The sequence below is a fragment of the Cryptomeria japonica genome, chromosome 5 (assembly GCF_030272615.1).
Source record: "Cryptomeria japonica chromosome 5, Sugi_1.0, whole genome shotgun sequence".
NCBI classification, from domain to species: Eukaryota; Viridiplantae; Streptophyta; class Pinopsida; order Cupressales; family Cupressaceae; genus Cryptomeria; species Cryptomeria japonica.
The window spans coordinates 35,801,566-35,812,905 of NC_081409.1; positions in this window are offsets into that span (position 1 = coordinate 35,801,566).

Sequence of the window (11,340 nt, forward strand, 5' to 3'; positions counted from 1 at the left end):
AGATCCAACTAACCCATTGATTGTTAAAGCCAAAATCTTTCATGCAACTACAAAGGAAATACCAATCCACTTTGTCATAAGCCTTCTTAATATCTAGTTTTATCATCATATTAGGTTGTCTTTGGACCTGAATGGAATGGATAGCTTCCTGGACTATGACTATCCCATCCAAAATTGATCTATTGGGTACAAAACCAGTTTGCTCTTCTGATATTATGGCTGGCAGTAGTTTTTTCAGCCTATTGGCCATTACTTTTGCTAGTAGTTTATAAGTCATGTTGCATAGAGAGATGGGCTTGAACTCTTCCCACTTTGAGGGGTTCTTCTTCTTTGAGAGCAGGGATAGAAAGGTTCTATTGATTTCTTTGAGGAACTTCCCTACATTTCGGGCAGATTTCAAGGCATTAGTGACCTCGTCACCTAAAATGTGTCAACACGTATGAAAAAAAACCAGCAGGGAAGCAATCCGGCCTAGGGGCCTTATCGCCTTGCAATTGAGATAGAGCAGTTTTAACTTCTCCATGGGTGATTTTGGAGTTCAATATTTGATTATCATCATTAGTTATTAATTTGGGTATGTTTTTTAATCAGGCCGTATTGTTAAGAAGGTTTGAGTGCTCCTAGTTATTGAGAATATTTTTAAAATACTCAGTAGCATCTTCTACGATAAGATTCGGTTCCGTAATGATCTGATCCCTATCATTGGTGATCTTAGTAATTATGTTTACTACCCTTTTCAGTTTGAAACTATTGTGTAAAAATTTAGTGTTTCTGTCTCCATCTTCTAGCCACGTCTGTCTAGATTTTTATTTCCAGTATATCTCTTCCCTGGCCAAAATATCCTCATATTCACATAGAAGCTTTTTTTTCTGTCTCGTATGTTTCTTGAGTCATCTTGTGTTGCATAACAACTTTATTCACTGTTTCTAGCTCCTTTTTAATTCTTGTCTTCTCCTCGAAGATGTTTTTGAATCTCTTTTTGTTCCATTCTAACAGTTTGTGTTTAATCTCTTTTAGCTTTGAGACAAGATAGTACATTTTAGATCCTACAAAAACACCTTCATTCCACCATTTCTGCATATTAGGGAGGAAGTCCTCATGTTTTAACCACATCAGTTTGAACTTGAATGGGCGCCCAGTTTGCTTTGCTTCCCCCATTAGTTCTAATAGCACCGAGTAGTGGTCAGAGTTTGACCATGGAAATACAGTAGTTTTTAATTTAGATTTGAAGTCAGTCAAGTCTCCTTTGAAATAATTATGTCAAGTGCTTCTGCAATGTTGGAGAAACCCTTTCTTCTATTATTCCATGTGTGAAAACCCATCACAGTCCTGATTTCCAAGAGGTTGTTATCATTTATCCAGTTTGGGAAGTCTCTTTGTGGTTGTCTCATGGTTCTTATCCCACCACTTTTATCAATTGTGTATAAGATGGTGTTGAAGTCACCACCTATGATGATGTGTTTCTCATCCTGATTTTTTAAGAAATGTTCTATTTCTTGCCAGACTAATCTCTTCTTATCTGTTGGGATTGGACCATATACATTCAAGATGATAAACTCAAGGTTTAGGCTAAGGGCTCTTACTTTACCAACCATCCAATTCTTCATTTTGGCATAGCATGTAAATGTAATTGAGTTCTTTTTCCACATTATTCCCAGCCCACCCGATGCCCCTATAGACTCCACCATTTCCACCTGCCATTGGGCAATTTTTCTACTAAAATTGGTCATGTCAGCCTTTCCCAATTTTGTTTCTTGCAGCATTACTAGGTCCATAGCAGATTTTAGTATGTTGCGCTTAATTAAGCGTTTATTGTTAGGAGCCCCCATACCCCTAACATTCCATATCAGTATATTTATTCCTTTACGTAGGGAGGGGGGACCTTCCTGAGCCCAATAGAGTTGTAATTTTGGTTTGCCCCTCTGTTTCGCCATCCATTTTCATCTTGTCTAAAAAAGACTTCTAGCCTCTTTTGTTGACAGTGGATTTGCTACATTCTGGAGTCAATTTATCACCTCCCATCTAGAGGATACCTCTATTATATGAATTGTTTTGGTTATTTTCTAATATCATATTGTTTTCCCGTTCTTGCATATTGATCAGTTCGTTAATAATGAATTCTCTCTCCTCATTTTCATTCAGCCCTTCCACAATAGGGGAATAGACCTCCATATTGGGAGAAGTTGTGATGTTTTCATCATGAACATCCTCAGTTGGGTTATTGCCCAAAGACTGAGCCCTAAGGAGGGTCCGTTCACATTCTAAATTAGGAATGATGTTATTGTTTGCAACGTCTGTCAGAGCAACGTTGTAAACCTCTTCTACAAATTCTTCTGCTAATTTTCCCATTAAGTTCTCGATGACGTTGTTTAATTCCTTTTGAATTTGGTCCTCATGTCCATACTCAGAGGGCTCATTGTTATGTTCTATCTTATCTGTAGTGTTTCCTTCACGTAGATTTGAGGAAGGAGGGCGGGTTGCATTATTATAAGCCTCTTGATGGCCAATGTTTATGATAAAACTACCATTCTCATTATTAAATTGAATATCTACTCCATCGATCGGTTCTCTATACTTATCTATTTTCATGGCTTTAGGCTTTTGTATGCTAGGGTTAGTCCTTTTGCAAAATGCTAAATTTTCAGAGACCGAGCCATGATACCATACCGGATTTAAGATATAATTACCATCTATTGTATCTAGGGTTATATTCTTTAAATTTTTCACGCCCTTATCTACTTCTATTAAAAAAATATATATCAGATTTTTCCAACCAATTCGCTTCTACGGCTATGAATTTGCCCAATTTATCCCTAATTTCTATGAGAATTTTGGCATGCATTAATTCAATAGGAACATTATGAATTTCAACCCATTTCGAGGCTAACTTGAATTCAATTTTTTTAGCATCAAATTTGGGTTGCCATTCAATAAAATTGAAATTAACACCTTTGTAAAAAACATGCTCCTCATTCATTACCTTAGATTTTAGAGATCTCTTATGACATTCAATATACATAAAATTATTAGCTAGTGCAGTGATACTTACTAGCCCGTGGAATATTTCTTTCCACCATTTAACTATTTTTGCAAGGGGTTGATCATTTCCTCTCCACTTTGCAAAAAGCTCGTGCTATTTGCAGTAATTCCTCAACTCCATGGCGGTCCTAGGAATCGAGATCTTAATGTAATCGAAGTTGGGGGTTACCAACTTTAGGGCACACTCGCTCCTTGTTGCCTTAAGAGCGTCATTGCTTCCATGGTTGGGCGATTTCCCCATCACCGAAGAAAGCTCAATGTTGTTTACATTAGGGCGTCAGTATGGCATTGTCTTTCCTCCACCATCAGCAGGTTTTATGAAACCCTCCTCTTGATTGATGTGTGGTTGAGCGGTCCGCAGGGGCTTTTGAAGGGGGTGACCTAGGACAGATGCAGTCGCCCTAAATCCCAGGGATATATGGTTTGCCTTTGTAGTGTAGCCTGGGATTTGTGAGGTAATGGGAACCACCCACACATTCAACAGATCTAACAAAGCCCTAGCCTCCCTTCTTACCGCTCTAGCAGCTCGCCTGCTTTTCACCAATTGCCACAGTTGGTTTTGTGGAGGGGAGCCCTACCAGTGGATGGAGGCTTTCCTACAATATTGAAACCCTTGCCTCGGTAGCCACGTTGTTCACCAAAATGCAGAGCCATTTCGTTAATGATTTTTAAAAAATAAAATAAAATAAAATATATCTTTGACAAATATATTCATATATATTTTTTATATAATATATAATTAAATTATTAAAATATAACAAAATTTGAGATAAATATTTGACTAAATAGTTTAATATTATTAACATATTTAATTCTAATCTAAATTATCTTTATAAGATAAATGAAATAAAATATTATATATCTTTATCATATAATATTAAATCTATAAAATACAACAATATAATCTAAAATATAAAATAATACAAAAACAAAATGGCTCTACGAGTGAAAGATCAAAGCAGAGCATCGACAACCACTTTTTCAAGACTGCCACTGGGGCTTCGCGTACCGTGGCTAACAACTTTTGGGCCGAGATACCTGGTATGGCTGCTTCATAGACTCACGAACAAGAGGCTTTCTTTGCAAAAACAAAATATGATGTGACTAAAATGGATAGGGCTCCCCCTCTTCCATGCGAAGGCTGGGATCAAAATTGGCAGATGGTTAGACACAGAAATAAACGGGCATTAGGTCAACCAAATTGCTACAGCCGAAATCCCAAGCATTGCCGGGAGGAGGGTTTTGTAAAACCTAACCATCTAGAAAGCTCACGTGTTTGAAATATCACTCCTACACGAAATTCCTTTAAATTATGGATAAAGGGTAAGGAAACCCTAGGCCGCCATTCTATTAGGAACTATCAAAAAGCAAAGGACGTCAAACATCCTAAGGTGGACTCACCAACGAATCCTCCAGCTACTTCAAGAGGGTCGGTGATTGAAATCGATACTCAAACCCAGTCCATGTATCAAATGCACTGCAAAGAACACATGATATTTGCCCGATGGAAGGGCTGGGGGATCCCGTCAGAGCAAATTGCTAACTGGTTGTCTTCTTCTTTCAATAACCAGGTAAAAATCGACTTCCTTCCTGACAATTTCCTTGCTATTGAATGCGGTAATCAGGGTTTGAGAAAGAGACTATTGTATGGGGACATATTAACATACAAGGGTTTCGGTTTAGAATGTTAGGAATGGAAACCCCTCTTTCTCCCATCCCAATTAAAATCTTGCATGGTTAATAGAGAAATTTCAATTGATAAATTACCAGTAGAATTGTGAAATAATGATTTCTTAAGAATTATAGGCAATAAAATTGGGAAATTTGTAGAGGTTAAAAAAACATCTTTTCTTTAACCAAATTCTTATCGTTAACATGAATATCAACATTAAAGCTCATAACTCTAAAATGCGATAAGTGTAGTATAACCCTAAATTATCCTTTTATAATGGCCCCATCGAAGAAAATATCCCAAGGAAATTCTCTCCTGAGATGCCTCACCCTGGGTCAATTCTCAAGGATGTGGGCATCTCACTCAAATTTTTGGTAGGGGGGGGGGGGGGTTTACTATGGAAGGCCTTGAGGCTAAAATTAAACATCATCCCTCTAATCCTTCAGAGAACCAATGTCCTCAATCCTCTCCCAATTTCTCTCTCGTCAAGATCCCATGTCCCCTTCTCCCCCCATCACTGGCTATGAGTAGGCCACCTAAAGCTGATTCAAAGATTAGTGATCCAGACTTGGAAGAAGGTGAGATTAGTGAGCTGCCCCCTCAAAAGGATCAGCCAGGACTAGTTAAAAATACATCTTCTGGTTATCACATCCAACCAAAGATGGTGAGTCCCTTGGGGTCTTCCCCAACAATTAAACTTACCCCCTCTACGCTATCAGTGGAGGAGGAAAGTTGTTCCCCATCAATGTGAATGGATTCCAAGCAAGGTCAACCAACCTTTCAAGTCTCAAATGGGGAGGCCATTAAGGAGGCAAAGGAATGCCCTCCACCCTTGAAGACTGATTATGAAGTGAATGCAGAATCTGAGAATGAACGAGTAGCTAAGGAAATTAACATCATTGCCAATTTTGTAGGGGAAGAAGTAGTCAATGACCTAATGGAACAATTTGTAGATGAGGTATGTGATGCTGAGGAATTGGAAAGACAAAGGGAACTCTATGTTAAAAATCTATTGGAAAATGCCAAAGTCAATTTAGAAACAGAAGAACTCTTTATAACACTGGACAATATGGAAAATGAAAATCCAAACACTCTAGGCATTCATATCTATGAAGAGAGTAAGGTCTCTCCTGATTGCACCAAGCTTTTTAAGAAAAGAGGCAGAAGATCCCTTGCTGAACTAAGAGCTAAGGATGGGGAAGTGAGGGGTCAGCCCAAAATTTTATCTCTTTTTAATGCAGGTGAGGGGAAGTTCCTCCCCACAGAGCCATGAAAATTATAACATGGAATGTTAGGGGTTTGAATGCCCCTAACAAACAGTGCATCTTAAGGCGCTGCATCTCTAAATCAAAACCAGACATAATTTTAATCCAAGAAACTAAAATGAATTCCTCTGAGATTGCCCTTTTTGAGAAGAAACTAGGCTTCTGAAAGCTGAAACATTCCCCTGCTATGGGGGCCTCAGGAGGCTTAGCAATTGTCTGGGACTCTAGATTTATTTCGTTCTCACCATTAGAGATTAAGAAAAATTGGATAGGAAGAATAGTAGCAAGCTATTACAAAAATCTTAGATTTAATTTGATCAACTTTTACGGTCCTATCCAGAATAGGGACAAGGCCCGGGTCTGGCTGGAACTTGAGGCTTTCCTTAGAATTCACCCGAATGAAGTCTGTATCATTGGTGGAGACTTCAATGCCATCACTAAGATAGAAGACAAAAGGGGAGGCGGTATCAAGCTCCCTCCAACGGCTATAGACTTCAATCACTGGATCAATAGGAATTCTCTAATGGAAATCCAGGTGACAGAGAATGCCTTTACATGGAACAATAGAAGGATAGGTTTCTGTAACATTGCAGAGAAACTGGATAGGTTCTTTATCCATGGGGGGCTCTCAGAGCTCAATTATGCCATGGAAGCAGAGCCTCTTACTTTATCAGGCTCTGACCACTTTCCACTTCAACTTAACATATTGTCATATCACTCTCCTAGAAAATGCCCCTTCAAATTTGAAAGCATGTGGTTCAGAGATGATAACATCATAAACCTTATTTAAAAGTGGTGGAGTGGCTTAGTGTTCTCAGGATCGAAAATGTTTATTGTGGCAAACAAGTTAAAGCTTATCAAGAGGAAGCTCTTGGAATGGAATAGGATTAATTTTGGTAATATTTTTGATAAGAAACTCTCAATAGAAAAATATCTTAAGGATGTTAACACTGAAGTGCTGGAGAAGGGGATGGATGAACATCTCTTCCTTAAGGAAAAATCATTACTCTCTGAGTATGAAAAGATTCTGTCAAATGAAGAGATCTACTATAGACAAAAATCAAGGGAGACTTGGTTGAATGATGGGGACCGCAACACCAAGTTCTTCCACAATAGTACCAAGTAGAGGAGATGGGTTAATCGAATCTCTAGTATAAAGAATTGTCAAGGCTCCATCTTGTCTGAACCGACCGATATCGCCTTAGAAGCTGTAAGGTTCTTTGATAATATCCTAAACAACACTGATGGCTCCAACCTAAGAGGCCAACTCAATATTATCAGGAATTTTCCAAAACTAATTAATGATGACCACAATAAATGCCTTCTAAAGAAATTTTCTGAGGAGGAGGTTAAATCCGCCCTTATGAAGATGAATCTGGACAAGGCTCTGGGCCCAGATGGCTTCCCTACAAGCTTTTTCCAAAAATGTTGGGGTTTTATGGGGACAGAGATCATAGAAGCCTTAGAGGGTGTTAGGAACTCAGGGAAGATTCTCAAGGAGATCAACAATACCTTCCTATCTCTAATCCCCCCAAAAGAGAAACCATATAGCTTCAATGACTTCAGACCTATAGCCCTATGCAACACCCTATATAAACTCCTAACCAAAACTCTAGTAGCTAGACTTCAAAATCTTCTCCCTCTCATCATTAGCGAAGAACAAACTGGCTTTGTAGCGGATAGATAAATCTATGATGGGGTAATAATTGCCCAAGAAGCCATCCATTCGGTCCAGCTTAATAATGACCCAAGCATGCTAGTCAAATTGGATATAAGTAAATCTTATGACAAAGTTGATTGATGCTTCTTATGTAAATGCTTGGAGGCATTTGGCTTATCTAAATCTTGGATCAACCTAATTTTTGAATCCATCTCCACCCCTAAATTCTCTGTTATGGTTAATGGCACTCTGGAGGGTTTCTTTAGCAGCTCGAGAGGGTTTAGGCAAGATGATCCCATGTCCCCTTTCCTCTTCATCATCATGGCAGAAGCCCTTGGGAGATCCATCTCAAAGGCTAAAGAGGAGGGAGGGATCCAAGGTATTCCCATTACCAGTGGTCTACCCTCCTTTACCCACCAACAATTTGTTGATGATACGATGCTTTTTGGTCAAGGAAGTACCAGGGAGGCGAGCGCCTTCAAAGGCATCCTCAATTCCTATATGTTAGCTTCGAGTCAAGAGGTCAATTTGGAGAAGTCGGTAGTTTTTATGTTCAAAATAGATCCTGCATTAGGGGAGGAGATATGTAAAGTCCTTGAGATCAAGCAGGGGCTCCTCCCCTGCAAATATCTAGGCATCCCCTTGATAAGGGAAGGAGATCTTCAAAATTATGGGACAATTTGGTGGATAAAATCAAATCTAGGATTAACACCTCGAAAGGAAGATGGTTGTCATTTGTAGGCAGGGCAACCTTGGTTAAGTCGGTTCTGTCAGCTATGCCCATTTACCTGCTCTCCTATCAAAATCTATCTTCTAACAAACAGGCTGAACTTAACAAGCATCTCAAAACATTCTTTTGGCAAGGGGCCAATGAAGACAGGAAAATATCAATCCTATCCTGGGACAAGATATGCAGACCTAAAGAGGAAGGAGGGACTGGCATTAAAAACCTCAGTGATCAAGGGAGAGCCCTGGGAGCCAAGTTGGTTTGGAAAATGTTCAAAAACCCCCATCTCAAATGGGCAAGGTTGTTGCACCATAAATAACTTAAAGGAGGCAACCCTATCCAAATCTTCAGAGAAACCAACCCTCCCAAAGGTTCCCACTTATGGAATTTCTTGCTGGAATGCAAAAGTATTATTTCAGACAAACTTACTTGGAACCTAGGGTCCAGGGATGAAGCCCTTTTTTGGTCTGATTCATGGAGTGGGTATAAATCTATCGAGAATATTTATGACTTTGGAGCTACCCATATCCTCCTTGAATCACATAGAGGCTCCCTGTTAAAAAACTATATCTCCCCTTCATTGGACGGGGCTGGGTGGCAGTGGATGGATATGGATAATGAGGATATTCCAGAAGGGGATAAAAGTAAACTCATGGCAATTCTTAGGTCAAGGAACATAGCCTTTGGCCATCATAAGGATAAGCTTGTATGGGATGAATCCTTAAGTGGGGAATACATTTCCAAGGATGGGTACTCTCATATCTCCAAAGCTCAGATAAGAGCAAAGTTTGAGCTACCCCTGAAACTTTGCTGGGATAGGTACTTCCTACCTAAGGTTGGAGTCTTCTCTTGGCTTGCTATCCAGAACAAGCTCTTAACTGCAGATAAATTTAGGAGAATGGGGTATGAGGGACCCAGTAGATGTCATCTCTGTGAGGCAGATGAAGAAGACACCAGCCATCTCCTCTTAATTGCCCTTTTTCTCACCAATGATGGGTTTGGTTCACTAAGAAATTGGAGTGGTCTGTTGCCTTCACCCATACCATCTCTAGGATGCTCAAAGCTTGGCCTCTCCTTAGATGAGGCTATCTCTTTGAAGGATTATGGATATCTCTCCCATCTTCCATTATGTGGGAGCTGTGGAAGGAAAGAAATAGATGTCTCTTCAGAAATGATAAACTTGAGGTTCACAGGGTTATCAATAGAATTGAGTCTACTACCATTGAGCTCATGAACAACCGAATATCAACTGGCATAAAAAAGAATGCCATAGTAACCTACTGGGATGAAAAGATGAAAAGATGTTGGGGGGGCTTATCTTTCCCTCCCTTTGTGGGGGATGGCCCTAAAGAAAGTCTTTGAAAAAGAGTTGAATGCAGATGTCTTCCTCCAGGCAAAGGATGGGTTAAGTTAAACTTTGATGGGGCATCCCGTGGCAATCCAGGAATTGCAGGTATAGGGTGCTCTATCCACAACTGGGAAAGCAAAGAAATTGCCATCCTAGCTTCCCCTATAGGCATCAAAACCAACAACTGGGTGAAACTGATGGCCCTGGTGGAAGGGCTGCACCTATGTAGGAAATTAGGAGTTAAAAATCTGGATATTGAAGGGGATTCGACTATGATTGTCAATGCTCTCAGAAAAGGCAACATGCCCAACTGGAGAGTAAACACTCTGTTGTCAAAGGCTATTGATTTATGCAGAGGATTTGAAAGGTTCATAGTCAATCATATCTATAGGGAAGGCAACAAAAGAGCGGATGAGTTGGCCAACATGGGAGCGGATGGCATCAACCTCTCCTCAGATCCCATCTAAGGCCACTACTCCTAATATGTCATCCTATTATTCTAGCTCAAAGCACGCTAGCATGACACTTCTTTCCATCCCTTTATAATGATCACCATTTAAATTCTAGTCCCTCCTTATTTTCCCCCTCAATAGACCCTTTCACGGTCATACATATACATATACATATAGATACACACACACACACACACACACACACACACACACACACACACACACACACACACACACACACACACACACACACATATATATCCACACTCTAATTCTCACTTATATTGACATACCATCAATTAGGTCTATTTATAGGATCAAGTCTGAATATATTCGCAAATTTATATCTGTGTATTGATACATATATATATATATATATTCATTTATAGGATTAACTCTGAATTTATATGCATATATATTCATCTATAATTATAGGATTAACTTTGAATATATACGCATGTATAAATATACTCCTGGATCTGGATATATATATATATATATATATATATAGGTTTATTTAAAGGATTAATTACAAATTTTTCGTATATATATATACATGTATTAATATATATAAATATGCTCGTGGGTATATATATATATATATATATATATATATATATAGAGAGAGAGAGAGAGAGAGAGAGAGACACACACACACATACATAGATGTATGTATAGATGTATATGTATATGTATATGTATGTATGTATATATGTATAGATGTATGTATAGATGTATATGTATATGTATGTGTATATGTGTATATACATACATCTATACATATACATATGTATATGTGTATATGTATATGTATATGTATATATACATATATACATATACATATATGTATATGTGTATGTGTATATGTATATATACATATATACATATACATATATGTATATGTGTATGTACATATGTATATGTATATGTATATGTATATATGTATGCGTATATGTGTATATGTATATGTATATGTGTATATGTATATGTATAGATGTATATGAAGATGTATATGTATATGTATATGTATATATACATATATACATATACATATATGTATATGTATATGTATATGTATATGTATATGTGTATATGTATATGTATATATGTATATATGTATATGTATATGTATATATGTATATGTATATATGTATGCGTAGGACTCATTTACTCTTAT